This window comes from Lolium perenne, chromosome 1 (genome assembly GCF_019359855.2).
Source record: "Lolium perenne isolate Kyuss_39 chromosome 1, Kyuss_2.0, whole genome shotgun sequence".
NCBI classification, from domain to species: Eukaryota; Viridiplantae; Streptophyta; class Magnoliopsida; order Poales; family Poaceae; genus Lolium; species Lolium perenne.
This window is the reverse complement of record NC_067244.2, coordinates 104938379-104965796: the sequence shown is the minus strand read 5'-3', so window position 1 is coordinate 104965796 and position 27418 is coordinate 104938379. Positions and strand designations below refer to the sequence as shown.

At 48.4% G+C, this 27418-nt stretch overlaps 1 pseudogene; it reads right to left on the bottom strand.

Annotated features, from left to right (window-relative positions):
* Positions 1-199: 199 nt before the first annotated feature.
* On the bottom strand, positions 200-27187 carry LOC139832851 (uncharacterized; annotated as a pseudogene).
* Positions 27188-27418: the final 231 nt, after the last annotated feature.

Genomic DNA, 27418 nt, shown 5'->3' with positions numbered 1-27418 from the left:
ACAACTGGAAAGGAACGAATATCAGTTAAAAAGAATATCCGAACTACGTCAGGAGTTAGAAGATGGGGAAAACACTCACAGCCCAAACTTTCAGTGGCAACATGAAGACCATCAAGAGCATATTGCTCGATAGCGGTTGCTATTTCCCCCTTCTTCTTCACCAACGCCACCATGGCTCGAAGAGAAGCAATTTCTTTGTTTAAACGAGACACTTCGTCATGTAAGCGGCGAACAAGGAAGAATCGGCATTAGTTGAAGGGTTCGAGAAAAGCTCGGCACGGGAAGAAGATGAAGGAATCTGCAGGACAATTTTCAATTCAGAAAGACATTAACATAAAACTCCCATCGGGAGGCGCTGGGATATATATTACATTCAAAAGGTTGTTCAAGCTGGCAACAGAGCTGAAATAAATGGGTCTAAGTCAAGATTACGACTGGTCTTATTTACAAATCAACAACAAAGCAAGTTTAAGGAGGCGCTGACGATGCGCCAGGGGCAGCTTCAGGAGCAGGCTTGGCTTGTTCTTCATCTACCAATTTCAGCAATTGATTGGCACAAGTTACTGCCGACCTTTTGAAGGGTTCAAGGTCGACTAAGTGGTTGTCATCATCCATATGCAATGCCTTAGACAACTTCTCCAAGTCAGACCCCAGCCCATGACCCATTAGCAGTTGGAAAGTAAGAACCGCCCCGAATAATCGAGAACGGCGTTTCAATACCTCCACTGGCTCTGAGGAGTCGACAAGAAAGGCATCCGCCATATCGCCAAGGGTCTTGTCCTGCTGCACCTTCGGGAAGATCATCGAGTACAACCTCGACAGTGCTCCTTTGGTCTTTTGCAGAAGTCCAAGGACTTGGACATTTGACTCAGCGGCAGGTGACAAGGCATCGGATGTGGAGTCCTCCCGGAGCCGATCGCATCGAGTAACAGTTATGTTGGCAGCCTCTGAAAGAAAGATAGATTAGCAGCCAGTAAAGAAATACTAGAAAAAGAATTATGTGTCGAGAATTTTACCCAATAAGTCTTTGATGGACTCACGGAGGACACCTTCCTTCTTATCGACTGCAATCGCTGTTGCACACCGGGCCTCTTGCTCCTCCTTCATCTGCTGCTTTAGCCTCGACAGCTCCTCCTTCAGCGAGACGTTTTCCTTCTTGGCTTCGGTGGCAAGCCTTTTGGCCAACAGCAACTGATCAGCCGAAGACTTTACGGTCTTCCGAAGTTGGGCATTTTCAGCCTCCAGTCGGGTAAACTGCTCGGCGAAATCTACCACCGCATCGACTGTGGCATAAATCGGCTACAGCAAGGAAGTCAGGGAGACTCAGTCGATAAGAAGGAGGTTCGAAACAAAGCAAAATTAAATACTTACGTGATCACGGGAAGCCGACGAAGTGGGAGCATCGCCAGGAGGAATAACCTTCGACACTGGGATTTTCTCCACGACCGTCCTCGTAGGAGGCGTTGACTTGGCAGAAGAAGGGTTTGGCTCTTTAGCCGATGATGCTCTCCCGACAGATAACTTAGCCCTCTTTGCGAGAGGGACGAGGTCATCATCAGAGCTACTTCAGAAAATAAAATGGTTAGCATATACGATGACGAGAGTCAAATTACGAAGAAGTGAAGATACTTACAGTTCTAGGTCATCCTCGGCAGCAAAGAAGCCTGATGGCCCCTTGTCGACAGGAGGAGGCGGAGAAGCTCCAACGACATCATTATCTTGGTCACTGGGACTAGATTCAGCCATCGTGATAAAATCCTCGTCTATCTGCAAGCGACGCTTGCTCCTGACGAAAGCAACTTCCTCGACAGTATCACCCTCTTGGACATCGCTGTCCTCGAAGATCTGCTGGGCATCATCGGTCCCCTCAGAATCGTTGTCATCATCCTCTGGATCCACACCGCTTTCTGGTGTAGGAGGATAGCATCGGGCGACGGTGGAAGCCTATCGGAAAAAGAGAGAAGTTTGCAAAACACAACGAAGAAAGCAGAGATGAAGGCAAACAAGAAGCAGCAAAGGTTACCTCAGCAGGGAGGTGGTCGAGATCGAAAGGAGGACGAGCCGATGTCAAGACAATGTTGTCCTTCATACTGAGGCATCTCAGGCGACGAACCTCGTCCCGAAGCTCATCCGCCGATAGGTCGGCAGAATTGATCCTTGACCTGTCACCTTCGCCGGTATAAAGCTATATCTGGTGGGGTCGAGACATCAGCGGCTGCACTCGACGTTGCAGGAACACTGAAACTACTTCAGTGCCGCACATCGTCAAGCCTCCGGTGTTCTTCAAGACAACGACCTGCTCAAACAGTCTATCGGCTGTCACCCTCTCTTCAGGAGAGAGGGCGTTCTGCCAGGACTTCTTCTTGCGAGCCACTAAGACGTCATCAAAGGGAGAAAGATTCGAGCGCCATCCAGACACTATGGGATCTCGCAAGTAGAACCACTTGTTGCGCCAACCCTGGACGGACTCCTTCATTGGATAGTCGAAGTAATCAACCTCCTTCCTGACAACAAAGCCGACGCCACCGACGATGGGGGGGGGGGCATTGCTGTCGTTGTGGCGCTTCACATAGAAGATCTTCCTCCAAAGGCCCCAGTGGGGGTCAATGCCGAGGAAGGCCTCACAAACGGTAATGAAAATGGAGAGATGGAGAATAGAGTTTGGGGTCAGCTGCCAGAGCTGGATCCCGTAGAAGAAAAGGAGAGAACGAAGAAACTCGTGGGCTGGAAGAGAAAGACCACGAAACAGGAAGGCGGCAAACATGACAGTGAAGCCCTTCGGGGGCTTTGGGCGAGAAACCGCACCTGGAAGATGAATGTCCTCCTCAGATGCGGAGATGAAGCCAAGGGCGCGCAGCTTGTTGATATCACGGTTGGAGATAGAGGAGGCACTCCAATCACGGCTGACTTTGGCCGCCTCCAAGGTGCTGCCGCTCTTCTTCTTGCCCATGGTGAACGGAACTTCTGATGAAGAGGCAGAGGAGGCAGGAAGGCTTGAGCGAGAAGATGAGCAGTAAACGGGGTGAAAGGTAAACAAAGAGGAGGCCCCCTATTTATGCCGTAAGAATTTGTGCAAAATCGTGGCCATAACTCCACAGGCGTCGTGGGAGGTGGAGCGAATCTGACTGTACACGTGGCGCCTGAAGGAGTGGAACCGGCGGCCCATTATTCCCACGTTGTGCGAAAATCGAGGAGACGCCTCGGTCGCCGCGCGTGCACTGGTCAAGCCCAAAAAACTGCCCGCGCAGAGCTAGGGTGGGCCCGTCAGGTCAAGTCCTGTCAATCAAACTACAGCAGTCGCACGTCAACAGTGACGTCATAAAAAGCTTGAAGCACTCGAAAGAATAAAAAACTATCGGATGGTGAACTTGAGTCTAAGCACAGACTACGAAGCATCTGCACTTAGACTCGGGGGCTACTCCCATTGGGAGCGGTGACGCGCACCCGATATATTGAAGACTCGAAGAAAAAAGGATGAAGAAAAAGAGGGTTATTTAGCTCGAGCCTGCACCCAGTTGCAAGCACCTGTGCCCAGACTCGGGGGCTACTCCCATCGGGAGCGCCAGAAGCGCACCCGATTAAAATTGTTTGCACTCCAGGATCATGCCCGGGGACTTGATTTTGTGAAAAGTAACGTTGTTTTGCCATCGGTAGTTAACCAACAAAAGTTGGGACCGTTACTCATTATCCCTTGCAAGTGGAGAATATATCGGAAGACCTATGAAGACCTGCGGAAAACTTCGATAGAGAAGAATGTTCGAGTAGTACAACTTGAGTCTACGCACGGATTGCAAGCATCCGTACCTAGACTCGGGGGGCTACACCCATCGGGAGCGCTGACGCGCACCCGATAAAAAGGACAATGCTGATTCAAGGCGAACAAGGACAATCAAGGAGAAGAACATCAACAGAAAACATGCTTCAGTCTCTACCCGAACAATGTTCGGCTAGACACTCGGGGGCTACTGACGTGGGCATTACCCTTCGGGTAACCGACATTGCCCTATCCTGTATTGATTAGTTGGAGGCCCGTGAAGACACCTGGAGGCAAGATGGGCCACCTGGACGGCGCACCAGATGAATCCTTGACGGACAAGATAAGGAAGCGGCCGAACAAGGAAGGATTAGATCTAAAACTGTTGTAAACCTAGTCGTACTTGGTTAGACCTCTTGAGACCTGGCCTCCTATATAAAGACCAGAAGAGGGGCTGCCGAGGGAGGAATCAATCATAGCAACCGTAGCCACCAGCAAATCTAGAGCTAGGTCACCATAACACTTAGCCTCTCGACGAGATCTCAGCCGAACTATTTGGCACCCCATTGTAACCCATTATCATCATAATCAAGAACAGACAGGCAGGACGTAAGGGTTTTACCTCATCGAGGACCCCGAACCTAGGTAAATCGCTCTCCCCGCTTGTCTGTGAAACGATGTCTCGTGTCAGCTTGCAGGATTCCGCTAACCCTACCCCAAATGCAGGGCATTGCCGGGGAGTACCCTCGACAGATGGTGGTATCTTTCATCATTGCTTCAAATTCATTGAGCTTGGAGTGGACGGCTTGAGTAGCTATCCAATGTTGGTGACGCATAATCGGTAGTTTGTTCCCTTCTCCACTAGACATGGTTACAACTAAAATAAGAACTATGTGGTGGGTGGTTAGGAAAAACTACCAAAAGTCTCAAAACTTGCAAACCAAAATCGAAAAGGTGTTTCAAGTCGGAGGACAACCGATATGTATGCACACACACAAAACAAAAACTCTATATGGTGTTAGGTATGGATGTGGAAAGCCAAATGGAAGAACCAAACGAAAAGTCTATTGTCAAAAGAGGGTAAGATCGAAAAGTCACAAGTCAAGAGCGGTGATCACAAAAGGCATACACAAGGTGGAACACACGCGTGGGACAAAATGGGGTTAGCGCGACTTGGAAAATGAGCACGAACAAAATTGGTCCAAACGAAGACTATTAGCTCGGTGTCACGCTAACGCAAGAGAGACCGTGGCTTGGTTGCAAAATTGAGAAGCAACAAGATTTGCGCAAGGCGCCTCTCTTCTCTTTTCTCTCTTTTGCTTATAAGCTTTGGACTCTTTTGTGTATAGGTGTCACTCACACTCTTTTTCTTTTTGTATTTTTCTTTCTTTTTTCTCACTATGCAAGGATACTACTATCTATGTAAGTATGCCACACTTCTTTTGCTTATATTTTCACACGAGCTTGCTTCGTAGCTTTTCTCAACACACGCACACCCTCACGGTCGGGACGCTTGCGCAATGGTTCACAACACTAGAAAGCCACTCTCGATGGGAAAGGTACGCAAAAGAGGTTAGGGCTACAAGTTAGGAGGCAAGTTATACCACTTGATGATGGTGGCCGACGATCTTGAACTTGCGATGGTGGTGGAGGTGTCAAATGAATCGCTTGGATCCTCGGGGTGCCGTCGTCGTTGTCGATGTTGCGGAAGCTTTGTGGTAGCTGAAATGGCACGCAAACCAAAGTCCAAACACAAGGGGTTAGTGCCAAAACGAAAAACGAAGGTTGTTGTCAAAATTTCGGCTGGCCAGAACTTCCGGTCACTGGGGGCGGAACTTCCGGTCCAGCCGGGCTGTAACATCCCAAATTGCAATAAAAAGGAAGAAGAAGAATTCCAGAGATCCAAAATTTAGAACCAACAAAAACTTTTATTTGCATATAGAGCTATGCATAGGACTTGTGCATTTTGAGTGATATGCCATGATGTTTGTTCTTGTGCTTATGAGATAAACCCTAAAACCCTAAAGTGATCAAGAGATGATCACAAATCAAATCAAATAAAAAAAGAAAGAAATCAAATAAGAAAAACCCTAAAACCCTCACATATGGTTTATGCCATTTTTGCAAATCTTCACCCTAGACCAATTTGACCTTCAACATTAGTTGTAATATGTTACTAAACACTTATTACAACTTTTGGAATCAAAGAAACACAGATCAAATCAAGTCCAAACTCAAATTGAGCTCACATAGAATAATGGTCAAATCTGCCATTTATATTCTGGTCACTACTTTGAGCCCCTGGTTTTCAAGTTTTTCAAACTAAACTTTCCCAACTCTTCGTACCACATCCAAGTACACATCAAGGTGAACAACTTTCATAAAGACCACCATAGCAAAATCAACTTGGATCAAAATCTATGCCCATGCAAAGTTGAGACTTTTTAACATTGTTAACAATCTCACTTTTTGCAAATTTGCATTTCTTTTATTTTTAAAATTCCACCACCACTTGTGAATGTTTCTGGTCATTTACCACTCATCCAAACCCACAATTTTGAAATTTTGAACCACTCGACCTCAACCAAATTTGGCAAGATTTTGAATTTGGCAAATAGGAGCAAATCCAAAACACTATTTTGAATAGTGTTTGGCCTAACCCTAAATGCCCACTTGAGCTCTACTGGTTCCCTAATCCCCTCTCATCCAACACCAGCCCTAGCAACCCTAAGAAGAGGGGCTAGCAAGATATGGACATGGCCATGCCGGCCATGTGCCACATGCAAGCTCCACCTCTCTTCTCCTTCTTCCCCATCCACGGCCCTAGTGCCACAGAGCTCCACCTCGCCTCCCTATACCAGCCTAGGCAAGCCACGGTCGAGGAGGACGGCGACCATCGCCGGAGTGCACGCACCAGAACGGCATCGGCATGCCGTTGGCGTCGCACGTGTGCACGCCACGTGCATCACTGGACACGCGCCGCGCCACCACCTCGAGCACGCCCTGGACCACTTCTCGACGGGTTGAGCATCACCACACGACCACGAAGCCGCCAGACATGGCCACAACCCGACCCGTGACCGCCACCGCCGGAGACGGAGGAGAAACACCGCCGCAGACGCCGCTAGACACGGAAGCAACCCGGCCAGGTTGGGCACCGCCTCGGCTAGCTAGCGCCACCTATCGAACCACCATGACGTGTAGAACAGTGCGCTGCCATCGCCTAGCTCGCTAGACCGCCGGAGAAGCCGCGCCATAGTCGAGTTCACCGCCACGCCACGGTCACTTGCTCGCCTATAAATAGAAGCCTCCTGATGTAGCCCCGGTCACCGACGTCGCTACACCAAGACCAACAAGTCCCCCAAGTGGACCGATGACACGAGCCCGAGTTAAAGCTCTTCATGATGAGGTGAACTCGCTCCTCACCACCCTTGATCTTGGTACCCCTTTGGATGGATTGCTACCTCATGCCGGGGCCTCGGAACCTCGTCCGGTTGCCGCCCGGTCCCAGGCCCGGTCTGGACCCGCCTGCCCGGTCCCAGGCCCGGTCTGACCGGCTCCCTGACCGGCCTGCAAAACTTAAGTCGCCCAATCGGCCCGAACTTGTTTCCTTCGTACCTTTTCGGCCCGTGACGCCTTGTAAGACTATATAAGCACCCCAGACGCCCCTTTAGCTCTTTAGACTTGTTTTGAACTCAAACCTACCTTTGAGCTTAGTCTCCCTTGGGTATCATCCCTCTGTAATCAAGGCCATCCTTGTTGTTGATTTGGATATTGTTGAGTGAGATTCTAGTACAAGCTACTCTCTCTCCCTCACCAATCTCTTTTCTCCAACACCAGTCTCTCACCGGGAATTCTGCCGCGTGCCTCTTCCGGGTGATTCTATTGGCGTGGTCCATCGAGCCACGGGGGTAAGTATCGGGTGTATCGGGTTGGTGTGCGTGCGTGAGTCTCGGAGTTCCTCGTGTTCGTCGTGTTCTTCGTGTTCCTCGCGTTTTCCCATCTTCCCTCTTGGTTTCGAAGTCAATCCGCGAGATCGGGCCACACACGGGGTCTTAGACCTCATCATATGGTATCAGCAGCTCTTGTTTACCGCGGATTTGACCTTCCACCCACTCGATTTCGTCCCTAGAAAATTTTCCAAAAAATCCCCAAAAATAGCCCTAAATTGCCTCTTGACCGATCTGTGATTTGGTTGCGTTTTGAGTGGTTTTGGTCCGTGGATCTGGTGTTGTTGTGCTCGATCTACTATTTCCCCAACTTTTAGCCTCCAATTCCATCGTTTCCCTTCGATTTGGTCGATTTGGCTTGGTTTTCGTGAAGAACAAGAGAGAGAAATCGCGCGATCCGGTTGAGCACCGGTCAACCGGGCTACAGACCGGCCGGGCCGGTCCAGAATCCGGTCGACCGGCCGTACAACCGGCCAGGCCGGTCCAGGAGCCGGTCCAACCGGGCCGCAGACCGGGCGCAGCAACGCCCCCTCCTTCGACCTCGTCTTCCGGCGATCTCCACCACCACCACCACCGCCACCACCACCATCGCAGGTATAACTTGCAGCTTGCACCTTGTAACCCCTCTTCCTTTGGCGATCTATCCCATCGAGCATTGCTTGTCTAGTGTTGCGAGACATTGCACGTGGCCCCGCATTGTGAGGTGTGTGTGTCGCGTTGAGTAAGGCACCCAAGCAAACACTCGTGTGGCAAGATAGCAAAAGCGAGGCTAACGCTAACATAGTGCGTCAAAAAGCCCCAAAAACACAAAAAGAGTGCGAGCAGCACCATACATCCATACATCCATACATCCATACGCCCATACATACAAAGTGTCCACGTGCCACCAAAGATACAAACGAGTGCAAGTGCCACCATATACAAAAGAGAAAAAGCTTTTAAGCAAAGAGAGATAGGAGAAGAGAGGCCGCGTGTGAATCTTGTTGTCTCTTCCTTTGCAACCAAAGCTTTGGCTCTCCTTGTGTTAGTGTGACACCGAGCACTTATACATACACTTTTCCGCTCACTTTTGGTTGCACTAACCCCGCTTATCTCGTGTGTGTGTTCCACAACTTTTTCCGTGTTTATAGTGATCTTCACATTGACATTTGGATTTTTCGTCCTCACCCACTTTTAACAACATACTCGATCTTGGATTTGTCTTTTGGCTTTCCACCACACTCGCCTAACACCATATTTGCTAGCTTTTGCGTGTGGTTTTGCGTGTGTTCCCGATACACTTGATCTTGCTTTCAGTTTGGTGGATTGCCTCAATACTATCTTACCTTGGTAAGAGTGCGAGGTAGTCTCCTTCCACTAACATACACAACATAGTTCTTGTCTTTGCCTCATGGATAGGAACGGAGATACCAATAGGGATGAAGAGATCCTCCGCAACACCGAGAGGTTGGCTACTCAACACAACCTATGGACGCAACGACAAGAGTTCAAGGAGCAACTCTCCCTCTTCGAGACCCGCATTGATGAGCAATACGATGAGGTGGCTCACAACTTCTCCACCATGAACCAAGACTTGGCTCTTCTTCGTGAAGCTACGGACAACTTGAATGGCCAAATGGCGGCCAATGATGCCAACATGGAGCGGCGCATGGATAGCCTCGAGCGCGCCATCACCAACTTGGGTCGTCATCGTCGACACCGCTCTACTTCCTCTTCATCAAGCTCGTCAAAGGACTATTACTCTCATGGTGGCCTTTCGTCCCCAAGCTCTTCCTCAAGGCATGAAGACCATCATCGACATCATCGCTCACATGCTCGTCATGAAGACTCCCGCTCCAACTCTAGGCGTGGAGAAATACATCGCCATGCTCGTCCACATGAGCGTCCTCCACAAGACCAAGTCCTTCACCAAGATCGTCACCAAGCGAATCGCCATGCTCACCATGGGCGTGATGTCCATCCCCAAGACCAAGATCCTCAAGATCCACCTCGGCGAGATCTCCGTCGCCACCCTCGCCATGATCAACGTGGACGAGGAGAGCTACACCATGATCAAGATGAGAGACCCAACATTGAGCATCGTCCTCAACCGCGACAAGATCTTCAACCACATCCTCACCGTGAGCCAAGTGAAGCAAGCGTTCATCTTCAACGCCAACCCAATGCTATGGTTGGCCGTAGAAGACCTCCTATTCCACCTCTAGCCGCAAGAGATGACGGCGCCCCTCCTCGTAGAAGAAACTTGGAGGATGAAGAGAACATGTATGGCAAACTCAAGTTCAACATGCCCAAGTTCAAAGGTGAAGACGACGCCGAAGCCTACCTCTCATGGGCACTCAAGGTGGACAAGATCTTCCGCATCCACAACTACTCCGGTGCCAAGAAAGTGGCTATGGCATCACTCGAGTTTGAAGACTACGCCAACACTTGGTGGGAGCAAGTCCTCACTCTTCGAGAAGAAAAGGGTGAACCTCCTATTGACACTTGGGAAGACATGAAGAAAGAAATGCATGCTCGCTTTGTCCCCGCGCACTACATGACCGACCTCTTCAACAAGCTCCAAAAGTTGAAGCAAGGCACCAAGACCGTTGAGGAGTTCTACAAGGAGATGGAGCTCACTATGATGCGAGCCAACATCCAAGAGTCCGAGGAACAAACAATTGCTCGTTTCTTCAATGGCCTTACTTACCCTATCAAGAGGATCGTCGAGTTCCAACCCTACTCCAACATGGTTGAGTTAGTCCACCAAGCATCGAAGGCCGAGCGCCAAGTGATTGAGGACATCAAGTACTCCAAGGCCAAGTCCTATTTCTCCTCCAAGTTCGCTACACCGACTCCTCTTACTACATCAACTCCTCACGCTACAAGTGCTAAGGCCGACGCATCCTCTACACCTTCCAAGAAGCCGACTATCCAAAGTCGCATGAAGCAAACGGTCTCCTCCACCGCCTCTTCTAAGGCATCCACGGGACCCTCTAGTGTCACTTGCTTCAAGTGTGGCACCCAAGGTCACAAATCGTTTGAGTGCAAGAACACCAAGGTTATGATCACTATGGAGAATGGTGACATCGAGACTCTTGATGAGGAAGAATATGAAGCCCTTGTGCAAGCCGCCGTGGAAAGTGAAGAAGCTTATGAGCAAGAAAGTGGAGAAGATCCTCTCTTATGTGAGCATGACCCAAGTCCCTCACTTGTGGTCACAAGGGTGCTAACCACACAACCTCATGATATGGAAGAACAACGGTGCAACATCTTCCAAACCCGTGCCGGAATTGGTGGCAAGTCGATCAAGGTCATCATAGATGGTGGAAGTTGCCATAACCTTGCAAGCACCAAGTTGTGTGAGAAGCTCCACCTCACTCTCCGCAAGCATCCTCACCCTTACCATATCCAATGGTTGAGTGACAAGGGCAACGTCAAGATACAGCATACCGTCACCGTCAACTTCAAGATCGGCCCTTATGAGGACACCATCGAGTGTGACGTGATACCCATGACGGTGTGCCACATGTTGCTTGGCCGCCCTTGGCAATATGACAAGAAGGCTATACATGATGGACTCTCCAACACATACACCTTCAAGGTCAACGACAAGAAGTTCGAGTTGCGCCCGATGACTCCTAGCCAAATCATCGCGGATAATGCGAAGGCTTTAGCGAGGGCACAACTCCGCACCCACCATAGTGAGATGAGAGGAGAGGGAGCGACCCACCACAAAGAGAGTGAGCGCCACAAGCCATATATGAGTGAGTCCAAGAGTGTCCTTCTAGCCACCAAGAGTGAGTGGAGAGAGCTCCAAGAGAACCCATCCACCATATTGCACTATGTGCTCATATGCAAGGGACCATCATCGGCGGCTAACGACTTAACCAACATTCCTCCGTCTTTGTTGTCTCTTTTGCAGGAATTTCAAGACGTCTTCCCCGACGAGCTCCCTCATGGACTACCACCACTCCGAGGCATAGAACACCGCATCGACCTCATACCCGGCGCTCCGCTTCCAAACCGTGCCGCCTACCGCACCAACCCCGAAGAGACCAAGGAGATCAACCGTCAAATTCAAGATCTCCTCGCCAAAGGGTACGTCCGCGAAAGCCTTAGCCCTTGTGCGGTTCCCGTGATTCTTGTGCCTAAACCGGATGAGACGCAACGGATGTGTATGGATTGTCGCCCCTTCAATGCCATTACCGTCCGTTACCGCCATCCCATTCCGCGTTTAGATGACATGCTTGATGAACTTAGTGGTGCCACGATTTTCTCTAAAGTCGATTTGCGTAGTGGTTACCATCAAATCCGCATGGCTATTGGTGATGAATGGAAAACGGCATTCAAGACCAAACTCGGTCTCTATGAATGGCTCGTTATGCCTTTCGGTCTTTCCAATGCTCCATCAACTTTCATGCGCCTCATGAATCACATCTTGCGTCCTCTCATTGGCAAGAGCGTGGTTGTCTACTTCGATGATATTCTTATTTATAGCAAAAACCTCGAGGACCATGTGCAACATGTGAGAGAGGTCTTGTGCATCTTGCGCCATGAAAAGCTTTATGATAACCTCCCCAAATGCACCTTTGCTCAAAACAAATTGGTTTTTCTTGGTTTCGTGGTTTCCGCTAATGGGATTGAAGTTGATTCTTCCAAGGTGGAGGCCATCCACAATTGGCCTACCCCTACAAATGTTGGTCAAGTCCGAAGCTTCCATGGACTTGCCGGGTTTTACCGCCGCTTTGTGAAAGATTTTAGCACCATTGCTTGCCCTTTGAATGAGCTTACCAAGAAGAATGTTCCGTTTGTTTGGGGCAAGGCCCAACAAAATGCTTTTGATGAGTTGAAGAAACACCTTACCGAAGCTCCCCTTCTTGTTCTTCCAAATTTTGCCAAAACTTTTGAGATTGAGTGTGATGCAAGTGGGCTTGGTATTGGTGGTGTTCTTATGCAAGAGGGCAAACCCGTGGCATACTATAGTGAGAAGTTGGATGGCGCACGCCTCAACTATCCTATATATGACAAGGAGCTCTACGCTTTGGTTCGTGTTCTTGAAGTTTGGCAACACTATCTTTGGCCAAAAGAGTTTATCATTCATTCCAACCATGAGTCCTTGAAATATTTGAAAAGCCAACACAACTTGAACAAACGACATGCAAAATGGGTCGAGTTCATTGAGTCCTTCCCATATGTGATCAAATACAAGAAGGGCAAGGACAATGTTGTGGCGGATGCTCTTTCCCGCAAAAACACCCTTTTGCTAACTCGTTTGGATTTTCATGTTTTGGGACTTGAAGAGATCAAAGAACTCTATCCTTCCGATTCTTTCTTTGCTCCAATTTTTGAGAAGTGCTCCGTTGAGCGAGGAGTGGATGATTTCTATTTGCATGATGGCTATTTGTTTAAAGCTAACAAGATTTGCATTCCCGAGTCTTCGCTTCGAAAATTGCTTTTGCAAGAGTCTCATGGAGGAGGTCTTATGGGTCACTTTGGACGTGACAAGACATATGCCATGCTCTCAACCCACTACTATTGGCCAAAGATGAAGCGAGATGTGGAGCGCCTTTGCCGTCGGTGCACAACATGCTTACAAGCTAAGTCTACCTCCAACCCTTATGGTCTTTACATGCCATTGCCTATTCCTTATGCACCATGGACCGATATTAGCATGGATTTCGTTCTAGGCTTGCCTCGCACTAAGCATGGTCATGATTCCATATTTGTTGTAGTGGATAGATTCTCTAAGATGGCTCATTTCATACCTTGCCATAAGAGCGACGATGCTTCACACATTGCTTCATTGTTTTTCAGGGAAATTGTCCGCCTACATGGAGTACCGCAAAGCATTGTGTCGGATCGAGACGTCAAGTTCATGAGTTATCTTTGGAAGTCACTCATGGCGAAGTTTGGAGTCAAGCTCTTGTTCTCATCATCATCGCACCCGCAAACGGATGGCCAAACGGAAGTGGTCAATCGAAGCCTCTCCACCCTCCTACGCATCCTCGTGAAGAAAAACTTGAAGTCATGGGAGGAGTGCCTTCCTCACGCCGAGTTCGCCTACAACCGCGCCAAGCACAAGACTACATCAAGGAGCCCCTTCATGGTCATCTATGGCTTCGAACCTTACATGGCACTCGACATACTTCCGCTTCCCCTCCACGAGCGCATCAACATGGACCTCGACAAGCGCACCGCCGCCGTCAAGAAACTACATGAAGAGACAAGAGCAACCATACAAGAATATGTTCTTCGTCAAGCCAACCGCATCAACACCAAGAAGAAGGCAAGGATATTCGAAGAAGGAGACCTCGTTTGGATCCACCTCCGGAAGGAACGATTCCCTCATGAGCGCAACTCCAAGCTCAAGCCAAGAGGAGATGGCCCCTTCAAGGTCCTCAAACGCATCAACGACAACGCTTACATCATCGACATACCGACATCCAAGTACTTGGTGAGCAACACGTTCAACGTCTCGGACTTGTCACCCTATCATGGAGATGAGGAGGTGCAAGAGTCGAGGACGACTCTTTCCCAAGGGGGGGGGGAGATGATGTAGCCCCGGTCACCGACGTCGCTACACCAAGACCAACAAGTCCCCCAAGTGGACCGATGACACGAGCCCGAGTTAAAGCTCTCCATGATGAGGTGAACTCCCTCCTCACCACCCTTGATCTTGGTACCCCTTTGGATGGATTGCTACCTCATGCCGACGTGTTATGTGTCATTAGGTACAAGGAGCATCAAGAGCACGAAGAGGAGGATACACCATGGTCAAGAGGAGGAGAGGAGCAGCTGGACGTGAAGATGGACATGGAGCTGGACCGGAAGTCGCCCGAAGAGCGCAAGGAAGAGAAGATGGCCGGCCGGTCCAGAACCCGGTCAAACCGGCCTCCTGACCGGGCCACCCGGTCCAGAATCCGGTCTGACCGGCCTCCTGACCGGGCCGCCCGGTCCAAACCGGGATTTGCGCTCGTGCCATCCGGGCAACATCCCGGGGCCTCGGAACCTCGTCTGGTTGCCGCCCGGTCCCAGGCCCGGTCTGGACCCGCCTGCCCGGTCCCAGGCCCGGTCTGACCGGCTCCCTGACTGGCCTGCACAACTTAAGTCGCCCAATCGGCCCGAACTTGTTTCCTTCATACCTTTTCGGCCCGTGACGCCTTGTAAGACTATATAAGCACCCCAGACGCCCCTTTAGCTCTTTAGACTTGTTTTGAACTCAAACCTACCTTTGAGCTTAGTCTCCCTTGGGTATCATCCCTCTGTAATCAAGGCCATCCTTGTTGTTGATTTGGATATTGTTGAGTGAGATTCTAGTACAAGCTACTCTCTCTCCCTCACCAATCTCTTTTCTCCAACACCAGTCTCTCACCGGGAATTCTGCCGCGTGCCTCTTCCGGGTGATTCTATTGGCGTGGTCCATCGAGCCACGGGGGTAAGTATCGGGTGTATCGGGTTGGTGTGCGTGCGTGAGTCTCGGAGTTCCTCGTGTTCGTCGTGTTCTTCGTGTTCCTCGCGTTTTCCCATCTCCCCTCTTGGTTTCGAAGTCAATCCGCGAGATCGGGCCACACACGGGGTCTTAGACCTCATCACCTCCCCTGGACGATCTGAGCACACCAGCAGCCTCCCCTCTTCTCCCTCAAGCTCCTCGACCACCTCACTGCTCGGATTAGCCACCGTAGCTCGCCAATCGACGCATCACTGCCGCATGCCACCGCGGAAGCTCGCCGCCGATTGGAGCCGCCCCAGGACGTGCCGCTGCTACCAGTCGCCTCGCCGTCGACCACCGCTTCACCGAGCACACTGCCCACTTTCGCTGGAGCCACGGTGATCCCTCTGACCCTCTACTGCTGCCGCGCCAGTGAGGGTATCTTGCCGGCGACGACGATGAACCAGCGCCGTTCGATCTGGATCTAATCCAACGTCCCACGTTCCCCGTACCGCTTCGGGTTGGATGAGCCAATGACGGGTGGAGCCCACCGTCAGACAACCCAGGCGTGCGTGGACGCGTGGTGGGGGACTCTGTCCATTTAAACCGTTTCGGCCCAACTAGTTTTCCCGCCAGCCCTTTTATTTCAAATTCGATTTTTCAGATTTGGTTTACATTCAATACTGGCCCTGTGTTTGAAATTGAATAGTTTCAAATTGGCTTGGTCAAATTTAGCAAACTTTATATTGTTGGAAAGCTATTGAAAAGATATACAATACTACCCTGGTGTCACTGTGAGATCGTTTGTAGAAATAATGTGACAAAAAGAACAAGTCAGGGACTTTTGCATATTCAAATAATTCTTAAAAATCAACCAAAAATGATATTATGTTGATTTGAACTCTCATAGCTCACATTTCACTTACACTAATTGTTTCTGTAAAAATATGGTGTGGTCACTCTGGGTGATCATGGCCTAGTTTAAATAAAGGACTATATGGCTAGTTTAGTTAAATGATATTATCCAAAACTGTTATGCAAATCATATGAAGTGTTTTACTTCATTTAAATCTTGTCCCAGGTACTTTCATATGAAGTTTGGACCCTGGTCAAAATACTCTCACATGAAATACTTGGTGATATTAAATCATAATTAGCATTGTTAAATAGTATGAGGTATTCTACCTCATTTAAATCATTTTCCCAAATGATGATGATGAATGGTTGACTTAGGTCAACATGATTTCATGCATGATGGTTTGAGGAAATTAAATCTTAAGAAGATTCAATGAGAGGAAATTATTTCCTCAAACACTAAATGGAAACTATCATTTACATATGTAATGAGAGGAAATTATTTTTCCTCAAGAAAGAAAACCAATACACCTAATTGTGTTATGTGTGTGATTATAATAGTTTGTGTGAAGTCATGTTGTGCTTAGTATAGCTATTGAACCTTGTTGAGTGATTATACCTCGTATTCGAATCTAGACGCTAGCACCGGAGAATACCAGGAAGAGGAAGGATTCTACCAAGAGGAGGAAGAGGAGAACTTTGACCACTACCAAGGCAAGCTAATATTCTTGCAAAGTGCAAAGCCCTTTGGGGCAAGGCACCATTAGTCTTACCTTACTTACAACAATCCTATCCCAAGTTTTTACCGTGCAAGTTTTTACTTGATTTATTATAGAGTTACTTTTATAGTTAACTTTGGTCTAAGTTAAGAGTATTACTAGAGTAGTAACGTTAGTCTCAAAGCTAGCCAAGCAAGATAGCACCCCTCATGATTAGTGCTAGTGCTAATAACTAAAGGTGACTACTCTAGATGGGAACATGTGACTTGAAGTGAATTTGAAACCTTGGAATGATGAGTCATTCCATTGAATGATTTTTGAAGGTGAATATGACTTGGAGAAGATGGTGATTTTTGATTAAAACTGATATTGGTTTGGATGCGATACCTTTCCAATTTTTGAGTACCCCCACAATACCTGATTATGGGTAGGGCTTAACTGGAAGTTTACGCATCTTAGTATGGGTTCCCTCTAAACAAGCATCATAGGGGTTATGCCGAGGCAGCCTCCGTTGTATGAGAAATGATGTGAATTGAGGTGAATTGTACGGCCAAGCCCTGTGCAGTTCCCAGGCTGACAGTTGGTCTTCACTGGGAGGCCAAGCTTATGGGGAGAGGTGCCTATACTAGGGTTTGTAAGTGAAAGATTATGGTTGATGATCCACGTACTATGTTACGATGATTCGGGGTTATCATCGATGGATGTAATCAAATGTTGTGGCACAAGTGTGCAACTTCTGCAGAGTGTAAACCTATTCAAATAGCCGTGTCCACGGTTACGGACGGTTGGAAAGGCCATACAGTTCCCGGTGTCAGATTCTTGAAAATGTTGGTGAAGTGAATGGTGAATGGTGACTTGTTTGTGAATCACAACTGATTTGTGGGAATGACACTAATGTTCCCACTTGAGTTAGTTAGCACATGAATAAGTCTTTATCAAATACTTGTGAACTAAAATTGGCTTTATGCAAATTAAACTAGAGCTTAGCACCCCCCTTACTAGAATTGTTAGCACTTACACTAGTATTAGTTTGCGAGTACTTAAAGTACTCACGTCTGTGTCCCTGGCTATTCAAATGGCCAGAGTATGAAGATGAACAGAACTACCAAGGAGATGACCAGCAGGACGGCTACGATAACTAGGAGTCTTCCGACGTCAAGCGTTGGCCTGTGGACTAGAGAGTCCATTTCTATTTACGCTTCCGCTATGAACATGTGTTTGTTCGTTGATCAATAGATCAACTATTTGTGTAATATGGATCATGTGATCTGAATTTGTAAGACAATATGGTTTGTAATGAATGATGACTATGATATTCGACTATTATGCCTCGCAACAACAATATTCCTGGGATTGCGATGAATGACATAATAGGCATCTGGACTTAAAAATCCGGGTGTTGACAAGTTGGTACCAGAGCCATTGTTTGACCTTAGAAGACCCTAGTTAGAATGGACGTTCAGAAAAAACTTAACTTTGAAATCAAATTAAGAGAATATTTATGAAAATTTATTCACACTCTTGTCTTTGAGATCTTTTCAAAAATTAATGAATCATGCTCTTTCTTATTTGAATCTACTTAAAATTTTGCCACACTTGTTCACTCTCTAACTTACTTATCCATTTCGCTTTTAGATGGAGCCGAATGAACCCATCAACACCAAGTTCTACCAGCTTGGGAATGGAGGAAGCTTGATCTTCGAGCACGACCTCAATGCCCTCTCGGACTTTCTTGGACGCCCTCACCCCGAGTTCCACGGAATCGAGGTGAATGACCAGGCCAGACGAGAGTTGCAGTGGATCATCACCGCTGACTTGAGGGGCAAGATGGAGCCTCCTAGCTCTGAGAGGATCCTCTTCTCCTTCCGCGAGAGCAACTGGCTCGACGGACTCGCACGTGCCCTTCAAGAGGCACTTGCGCGTCTATGTGGACAGAATGTGGTGCACATCCTCGCCTCCCGCTTCGCGCATCTCGTGAGGCGTGATGCCATAGGAGTGCCCATGGAGCTGCAGCCGCACCCTGAGCTGAGGCACCATGCAGAGTACCTCGACTTCATGCTGTACCAGTCTCAGAAGGATCTGGACGCCTCCCGCTCGTACGCCAACCAGACCCACGCTCACATCACCGAGCAGGGTGAGGCGATAAACTACTTGCCCGTGACCGCAAGACACTCCGCCAGCAGCGTGCCAAGAAGGAAGCTACTATTGTGTGCCTTCGCGCCAAGATAGCATCTTTGGAGGCCACTGTCAAGGCCCAGGAGGACCAGCTGAGAGAGATGGAGGAAGATGATGGAGGTATAGACCTTCAGGGAGGAAGAGCCTTCCTGAGCGATGACGACGACTTTGAGGAGGACGAGTTCACCGAGGAGGAGGACTATGAGTTCCTGGAGGCAGGACCCGACGACTTCGTCCCGATCGATGTTGATAATGAGGAGTAGTTGCACTTGATCACTTATGTAGGTGTGAGTTGTATCCCGTCCGTTGTATCGTAGCATGAGAGACTGGTTCTTAAAACCATGGAAGTGTTAGTTTGTAAGATGTAATGTGTGGTGTTGAATGAATGAATGTTTGTGTTTTTCATCCAAAGAATTCAAGTTTTAAATTGATGAACTTACTCAAAATCAACCATAGAAATTTCCCTCTTATCTCATGATCTTCTCTATGTTTAGATGGCCCCTCCCAATCGCAACAACAACGATGCCATGATGCAACTGCTGCAGACCCTGATGGCCGATGCAAAACCTTGCCAACCAAGGCCATGGAAATCATGACCACCCCGGATCAAAGCTCAAGAACTTCCAGAACACCAACCCTCCGGTGTTTAGCAAGACCGAAGAACCCCTCGACGCCGACGACTGGCTCCAGACTATGGAGAACAACTTGGAAGTAGCCGGAGTAGAAGCCAAGGAGAAGGTCTTGTTCGCAACCCATTACCTTGCCGGACCAGCCCGAGCCTGGTGGACTAGCACCCGTGCCATGAATGCAGGTCAATTCATGACTTGGGCAGACTTCAAGCTCAAGTTCAGCAAGTACCATGTGCCCCCGGGTCTTATCAAGAAGATGAGGGACTAGTTCCGCGAACTCAAGCAAGGATGGATGACGGTGGTAGAATACCGCGACAGGTTCCTTACCCTGTCAAGGTACGCCCCCGACGAGAGCGACACCACCGAGAAGAGGCGGGAGAGATTACTGAACGGACTGCATGATGAGATGCAGACTGTCCTCGTCAACATCCCCTTTGCCGACCTTGAAGCCTTAGTGGACTCCGCCATCCAGATGGAAGGCAAGTTGAACCAAGCCAACGAGAACCGCAAATGCCGCATGATGCACCAGAGTGGGCCCAGCAATGCTCCGAAGTATCGCCCCAGCTCAAGCGGAGGTTTCACCCCAAGAAACAACAACAAGCCCCAGATGCAGACTTCACGCCTGGGTTATCAGAACCGGAGTGGAGGAAACTCCAGGCCAGGAGGCCACCACAACAACAACTACTACAACAACAACCACAACAACTTCAACCGCGCTCCGCCCCGAGCCCCCAACAACAACACCAACAACACCAACACTGACCCCAGAACTGGAAGCAATGCCATCCCCGTCGCAACCAAGGACAAGGCCACCATCACTTGTTATGAGTGTGGTGTGGTGGGACACTACTCCAACGAGTGCCCCAAGAGGTTAGCCAAGAATGCCGCCAACACCGCTGCACCTGCTCAGCAGCAACGCCGCGTCTCCACAGGCAAGAAGTTCGCCCCCAACAACCCCAATAACCGCAACGGCCGTCTCTTCCACATGAACGCCGAGGAAGCCCAGGAAGCACCAGATGTTGTACTGGGTATGTTTTCTGTCAGCTCCGTACCTGCCAGAGTGTTGTTTGATTCAGGAGCATCACATTCATCTGTCACCGAAGACTTTGCATCCACAAGTAAAATCCAACCTATCAGTTTGAAGCATGTTATGATAGTTCAAATTCCCAGATCAACCACCAAAGCCAGAAAATTTTGCAAAAATGTACCCATCAGAATCCATGAAGTAGATTTTTATGCCAATCTGATTATTCTGGGAACCAAAGGTTTGGAAGTCGTACTAGGAATGGACTGGATGTCAAAACACCATGGACTGATTGACTGTGCCAAGAAAGCCATCACCATGATTAGCAGCACCGGTATCCTAGTTGAACATGTATCTGAAAGACTACCCAGAAAGTTTACCTGCAACCAAAGTGTAGCCAAACCAACTCTAGATCAAATCAGGGTCGTTTGTCGATACCCTGATGTGTTTCCGGATGATCTACCCGGTATGCCCCCGGATCGGGATATCGAGTTCATCATCGAGTTAATCACGAAACTGGACCTATAGCCCAGAGAGCCTATAATATGAACCCAACAGAGCTAGTGGAGCTGAAGAAGCAGATTGATGACATGTTAGCCAAAGGTTTGATTCGACCTAGTGCATCACCCTGGAGATCACCGGTTTTGTTTGTGGACAAGAAGGATGGTGCCACTCGTTTATGTACGGATTACCGTAAGCTTAACGATGTCACCGTCAAGAACAAGAACCCCCTACCCAAGATAGAAGACTTGTTCGACCAGTTGACCGGTGCCAAAGTGTTCTCTAAGATAGATCTTAGGACTGGTTATCATCAGCTAAAGATTCGTGCCACCGATATTCCAAAGACTGCCTTTACCACCAGATATGGGTTGTATGAGTACAACGTCATGTCGTTTAGATTAACCAATGCCCCAGCTTATTTCATGAACCTCATGAACAAGATCTTCATGAACTTTTTGGACAAGTTTGTCGTTGTCTTCATCGACGACATTCTTATCTACTCCAAATCCGAAGAAGAACACGAACAACATTTGGAGACTGTCCTAGAAACCCTTAGACACCACCAGTTGTATGCCAAGTTCAGCAAATGTGAGTTTTGGTTGAAGGAAGTAGGATTACTGGGACATATTTTGTCTGCAGGAGGAATTTCCATAGATCCCGCCAAGATCAAAACTGTTACAGAATGGCAAGCCACAACCACCCAAACCGAGGTCCGCGCTTTTCTGGGATTAGCCGGATACTACCGTAGATTTGTTGAAGGCTTCTCGAGCATCGCTCGACCAATGACCCAACTGTTGAAGAAGGACAACAAGTTCGAATGGACGGACAAATGTGAAGAGAGTTTCCAGCAACTCAAGAGTAGACTGACCTCAGCCCCAATCCTGATCATGCTGGACATCACCAAGCCCTTTGACGTCTATTGCGCCGCCTCCAAGATTGGTCTTGGATGTGTACTTATGCAAGAAGGCAAAGTGATATCATACCTTTCAAGACAACTGAAGCAACATGAGCAGAACTATCCAACCCACGACTTAGCACTTGCAGCCGTAGTCCTAGCCTTGATAGTTTGGCGTCATTACCTCATGGGTAATCGATGCGAGATCTAGTCCAACCACAAGAGCCTGAAATATATCTTCACCCAGAAGGAGCTGAATATGAGGCAGCGCAGATGGATAGAATTGATCAAGGATTACGACATGGAGATCCACTACCACCCCGGCAAGGCCAATGTGGTAGCAGATGCTTTGAGTCGACTGCCGTGTAAGTTGAACTCCATGATCGCAATCGAGCAACCCAGCCTGTTTCATGAGTTTGAACAGTTTAGACTTGAACTTGTTAGTGAAGGATTCCTAGCCAGCATAGAGCTTCAACCCACCTTGATTAGTCATATCAAGGAAGCCTAGAAAGGAAACGCTAGCATCGACGGAATCAAGAACCAGATAGCTGCAGGGAAAGCACCAGGATTCACCGTAGATGAAGCCGGAGTTCTTTTGATGTGGACTAAGTCCAAGGATGTGCCCGATCTTCACGGATTTGGGTGGAACTCGTGGGGATAGGTGGATGAACGCGATGAACATGAAGAACGCGAGGGGGAATCGTGGGGATACAACACACACACGCACACAAACCGGTTTTCCCTCGTAGGCCCGATACACCTACTCGATAGAGGTTGCGAGAAAAGACCTTCCGGTAGAAGTCCCGCAAAGAGATCGGCAAATCGAAGCTCGCAAAATCTAGAAGGGTGAAAACACCGGAAGGTTGATAGAAGTGCAAGCAAAATACCAAATAGGTAGAAGTGCGAGCAAAAGATCAAACAAACGATAGAAGTCACCAAAGAGATCTTGACAAGTCGATAAGGAGTCCGGGTGGGTACAAGATCAAGGATCTAGGTAGGGTTCCCACAAGGGTGAGCTAAGCTCAGGTTTAATTTCACATCAAGTCTAATCTCAGATCTGAGCCAACAAGGCTATTTATAGGTGGGGGCGAAGAGGTAAGTTACACGCTGAAAAGTGCTGTCGTGCTGAAGTTCGATGGGGCGGAAGTTCCGGTCAACTTGGGCGGAAGTTCCGGTCAGGGGCGGAAGTTCCGTTCTGGAGGGGCGGAAGTTCCGGTCGGGGCGGAAGTTCCGGCCAAGTTCCGGCCTTGTTCCGGAATTGCGCCATTGTCCCGGTCAGAGGGAACTTCCGCCCCTGACCGGAACTTGGGCAGAACTTGGGCGGAAGTTCCGGTCCCTTGGGGCGGAAGTTCCGGCCTGATCCATTTCGCTGGGTGCTGGAAGGCATCTGGAGGGCATCTGGCCGGAAGTTCCGGTCCTGGGGGGCGGAAGTTCCGGCCTGGCAACTGTAGCTCCCTCTTCGTCATTTCCAGCTCTCTCTCCATTGGCTTGGTCTTCATGGCTCGCTTCTTGGTCGATGTACCTGATTGAACATAGGGTATTGGCATGAAGTAGCAAGCCATCCAAAGGGGTGTCAAAAGCATACATGGAGAGGAGCGAATTCACCTCTTGGTGTAGGGCTTGGGCTCGAGCTCATGTCATTGGACCACGAGGAGGGCTTGTCGGTCTTGATGTAGTATCGACCTTGGGTAGGGCTACATCATCTCCCCCCTTGGGAAAGAGTCGTCCTCGACTCTAACGTCTCTTCATCTTCATGGTATGGTGAGAGGTCGGACACATTGAATGTGTTGCTCACCAAGTACTTGGATGTTGGTATGTCGATGACGTAGGCGTTGTCGTTGATTCGCTTGAGGACCTTGAAGGGACCATCGCCTCGGGGCTTGAGCTTGGAGTTTCTTTCTTGAGGGAAACGGTCCTTGCGAAGATGTAACCACACTAGGTCCCCTTCATTGAAGATCCGTGCCTTTTTCTTCATGTTGAGGCGTGTTGCTTGACGAAGAACTTGTTGCTCGATTGTTGCCCTTGTATCTTCATGTAGCTTCTTCATGTATTGTGCTCTCTTGTCGATGTCCATGTTTACTTGCTCATGTAGCGGTAGAGGAAGGAGGTCAATCGCCGTAGGAGGCTCAAAGCCATAGACAACCATGAACGGGCTTCTCAATGTTGTAGTGTGCTTGGCGCGGTTGTAGGCAAACTCCGCATGCGGGATGCAATCTTCCCATGACTTCAAATTCTTCTTGACAAGGACTAGTAGTAGGGTGGAGAGGCTTCGATTCACCACTTCGGTTTGCCCATCGGTTTGTGGGTGCGAGGATGAGGAGAACAAAAGCTTGACGTTGAACTTGGCCATGAGTGTCTTCCAAAGGTAACTCATGAACTTGACGTCTCGATCCGACACAATGCTTCTTGGTACACCGTGGAGTCTCACAATTTCCCTAAAAAACAAGGAAGCAATGTGTGAAGCATCATCCGTTCGGGAGCATGGTATGAAATGTGCCATTTTAGAGAATCGATCAACCACTACGAAAATGGAATCATGACCATATTTGGTTCTAGGCAATCCTAACACAAAATCCATACTAATGTCGGACCAAGGAGCATGACGAATAGGCAATGGTGTATAAAGACCATAGGGGTTGGAAGTTGACTTAGCTTGTAAGCATGTTGTACACCGTCGGCAAAGGCGCTTCACATCGCGCTTCATTCTTGGCCAATAATAGTGAGTGGAGAGCATGGCCTATGTCTTGTCTCTTCCAAAGTGTCCCATAAGACCACCACCATGCGATTCTTGTAAGAGCAAAAGGCGAAGCGAAGACATGGGAATACAAAGTTTGTTGCCCTTGAACAAGAATCCTTGGTGCAAATAGAAATCATCGATGCCCTTATCACTAGAACACTTTGCAAAGATTGGGCCAAAGAAAGTATCGGAAGCATATAAATCTTTGATTTCATCAAGACCACACTAATATCCAAACGAGTGAGTAAGAGGGTGAGTTTGCGGGAAAGAGCATCCGCCACAACATTGTCCTTGCCCTTTTTGTATTTGATTACATATGGAAAGGACTCAATGAACTCAACCCACTTTGCATGTCTTTTGTTCAAATTGTGTTGACTTTTCAAATATTTCAAAGACTCATGGTCGGAGTGGATAATAAACTCTTTTGGCCAAAGATAGTGTTGCCAAACTTCAAGAACACGAACCAAAGCGTAAAGTTCCTTGTCATATATAGGATAGTTGAGGCGTGCGCCATCCAACTTCTCGCTATAGTATGCCACGGGTTTTCCATCTTGCATAAGCACTCCACCAATACCGAGTCCACTAGCATCACACTCAATCTCAAAAGTTTTGGAAAACTTTGGAAGAACAAGAAGTGGTGCCTCGGTAAGTCTCTTTTTCAACTCATCAAAAGCTTTTTGTTGTGCCTTGCCCCACACAAATGGAACATTCTTTTTCGTAAGCTCATTCAAAGGGCAAGAAATGGTGCTAAAATCTTTCACAAAGCGGCGGTAGAAACCGGCAAGTCCATGAAAACTTCGAACTTGACCAACATTGGTAGGAGTGGGCCAATTGTGGATGGCCTCAACCTTGGAAGAATCAACTTCAATGCCATTGGCGGAAACCACAAAGCCAAGGAAAACCAACTTGTTTTGAGCAAAGGTGCACTTGGGGAGGTTAGCATAAAGCTTTTCATGACGCAAGATGCACAAGAACTCTCTCACATGTTGCACATGGTCCTCGAGGTTTTTGCTATAAATGAGAATATCATCGAAATAGACAACCACACTCTTGCCAATGAGAGGTCGCAAGATGTGATTCATGAGTCGCATGAAAGTAGATGGAGCATTTGAAAGACCAAATGGCATGACAAGCCATTCATAGAGACCAAGTTTGGTCTTGAATGCCGTCTTCAATTCATCACCTATTGCCATGAGGATTTGATGGTAGCCACTGCGCAAATCAATTTTAGAGAAAATCGTGGCACCGCTCAATTCATCAAGCATGTCATCTAAACGCGGAATGGGATGGCGGTATCGAACGGTAATGGCATTGATGGGGCGACAATCCATACACATTCGTTGCGTCTCATAAGGTTTAGGAACAAGAATCACGGGAACCGCACAAGGGCTTAAGCTTTCACGAACATACCCTTTTTCGAGGAGGTCTTGTATTTGTCGTTGGATCTCCTTTGTGTCTTCGGGGTTGGTGCGGTAGGCGGCGCGGTTTGGTAGAGGAGCGTCGGGTATGAGGTCGATGCGGTGCTCAATCCCTCGAAGCGGTGGTAGTCCATGAGGAAGCTCGTCGGGGAAGACATCTTGGAACTCCTTCAAAAGAGACAACAAAGACGAAGGAAGTGTTGTTAAGTTGTTAGTCTCCGAAGATGGCCCCTTGCAAATAAGCACATAGTGCAATATGGTGGATGGGTTGTGGTGCAATTCTCTCATCTCACTCTTGGTAGCTATGAGGACACTCTTCATCTCACTCATATATGGCTTGTGGCGCTCACTTTCCTTTTGGTGGGTCACTCTCTCATCACTCATCTCACTAGTGATGGTAGCTTCCTTTGCCCTCGCTAGAGCCTTTGCATTGTCCGCAATCACTTAGCTAGGAGTCATTGGGCGTAGGATGTATGTCTTGTCGCCGACCTTGAAGCTATAGGCATTTGTGTAGCCATCATGGCTTGCTCTTTTGTCATATTGCCAAGGGCGACCAAGTAGCATGTGGCACACCGTCATGGGCACTACATCACAATCAATGGTGTCTTCATAGGCGCCAATCTTGAAGGATACGGAGACGGTGTGTTGAATCTTGACATTTCCATTGTCACTTAGCCATTGCACATGGTAAGGATGGGGGTGTTTCCGGAGTGTGAGGTTGAGCTTGGAGCATAGTTCGGTGCTTGCAAGATTGTGGCAACTCCCTCCATCGATGATAACCTTTATTGACTTGCCATTGATTCCGGCTCTTGTTTGGAAGATGTTGCACCTTTGATCTTCATTTGGGAGTGTATGGGTTGTCAACACTTTGGTCACCACAAGGGATGGGCTTGCATCATGCACACATAGGACTTGCTCTTGGTCTTCCAAGTCATCATCTTCATGATTGGTTGCGGCTTGTACCAAGGCTTCATATTCTCCTTCACTCAAGTACTCCACATCTCCATCATCTCGAGTTATCATAACTCTTGTGTTCTTGCATTCAAAGGATTTATGTCCTTGAGCTCCACACTTGAAGCATGTGATGTTACTAGATCCCGTGGAAGCTTTGGAGGACATAGTTGATTGATCCGGCTTGAAGCTTGTTGTCTTGAAGGCACTCTTCATTTGCTTAGGAGGATCCTTGGGAGCAATAGCACTTGTGTTCTTGATGCTTGAGGAGGTGTTTGTTGCATTGCGCGCGGCGAAGAAGGACTTTGTTTTTGCACTTGCTATGTCTTCTCGCACTTGGCGCTCGGCTCTTGTAGCTTGATGAAGCAATTCAACCATGTTGGTGTAAGGCAAGAATTC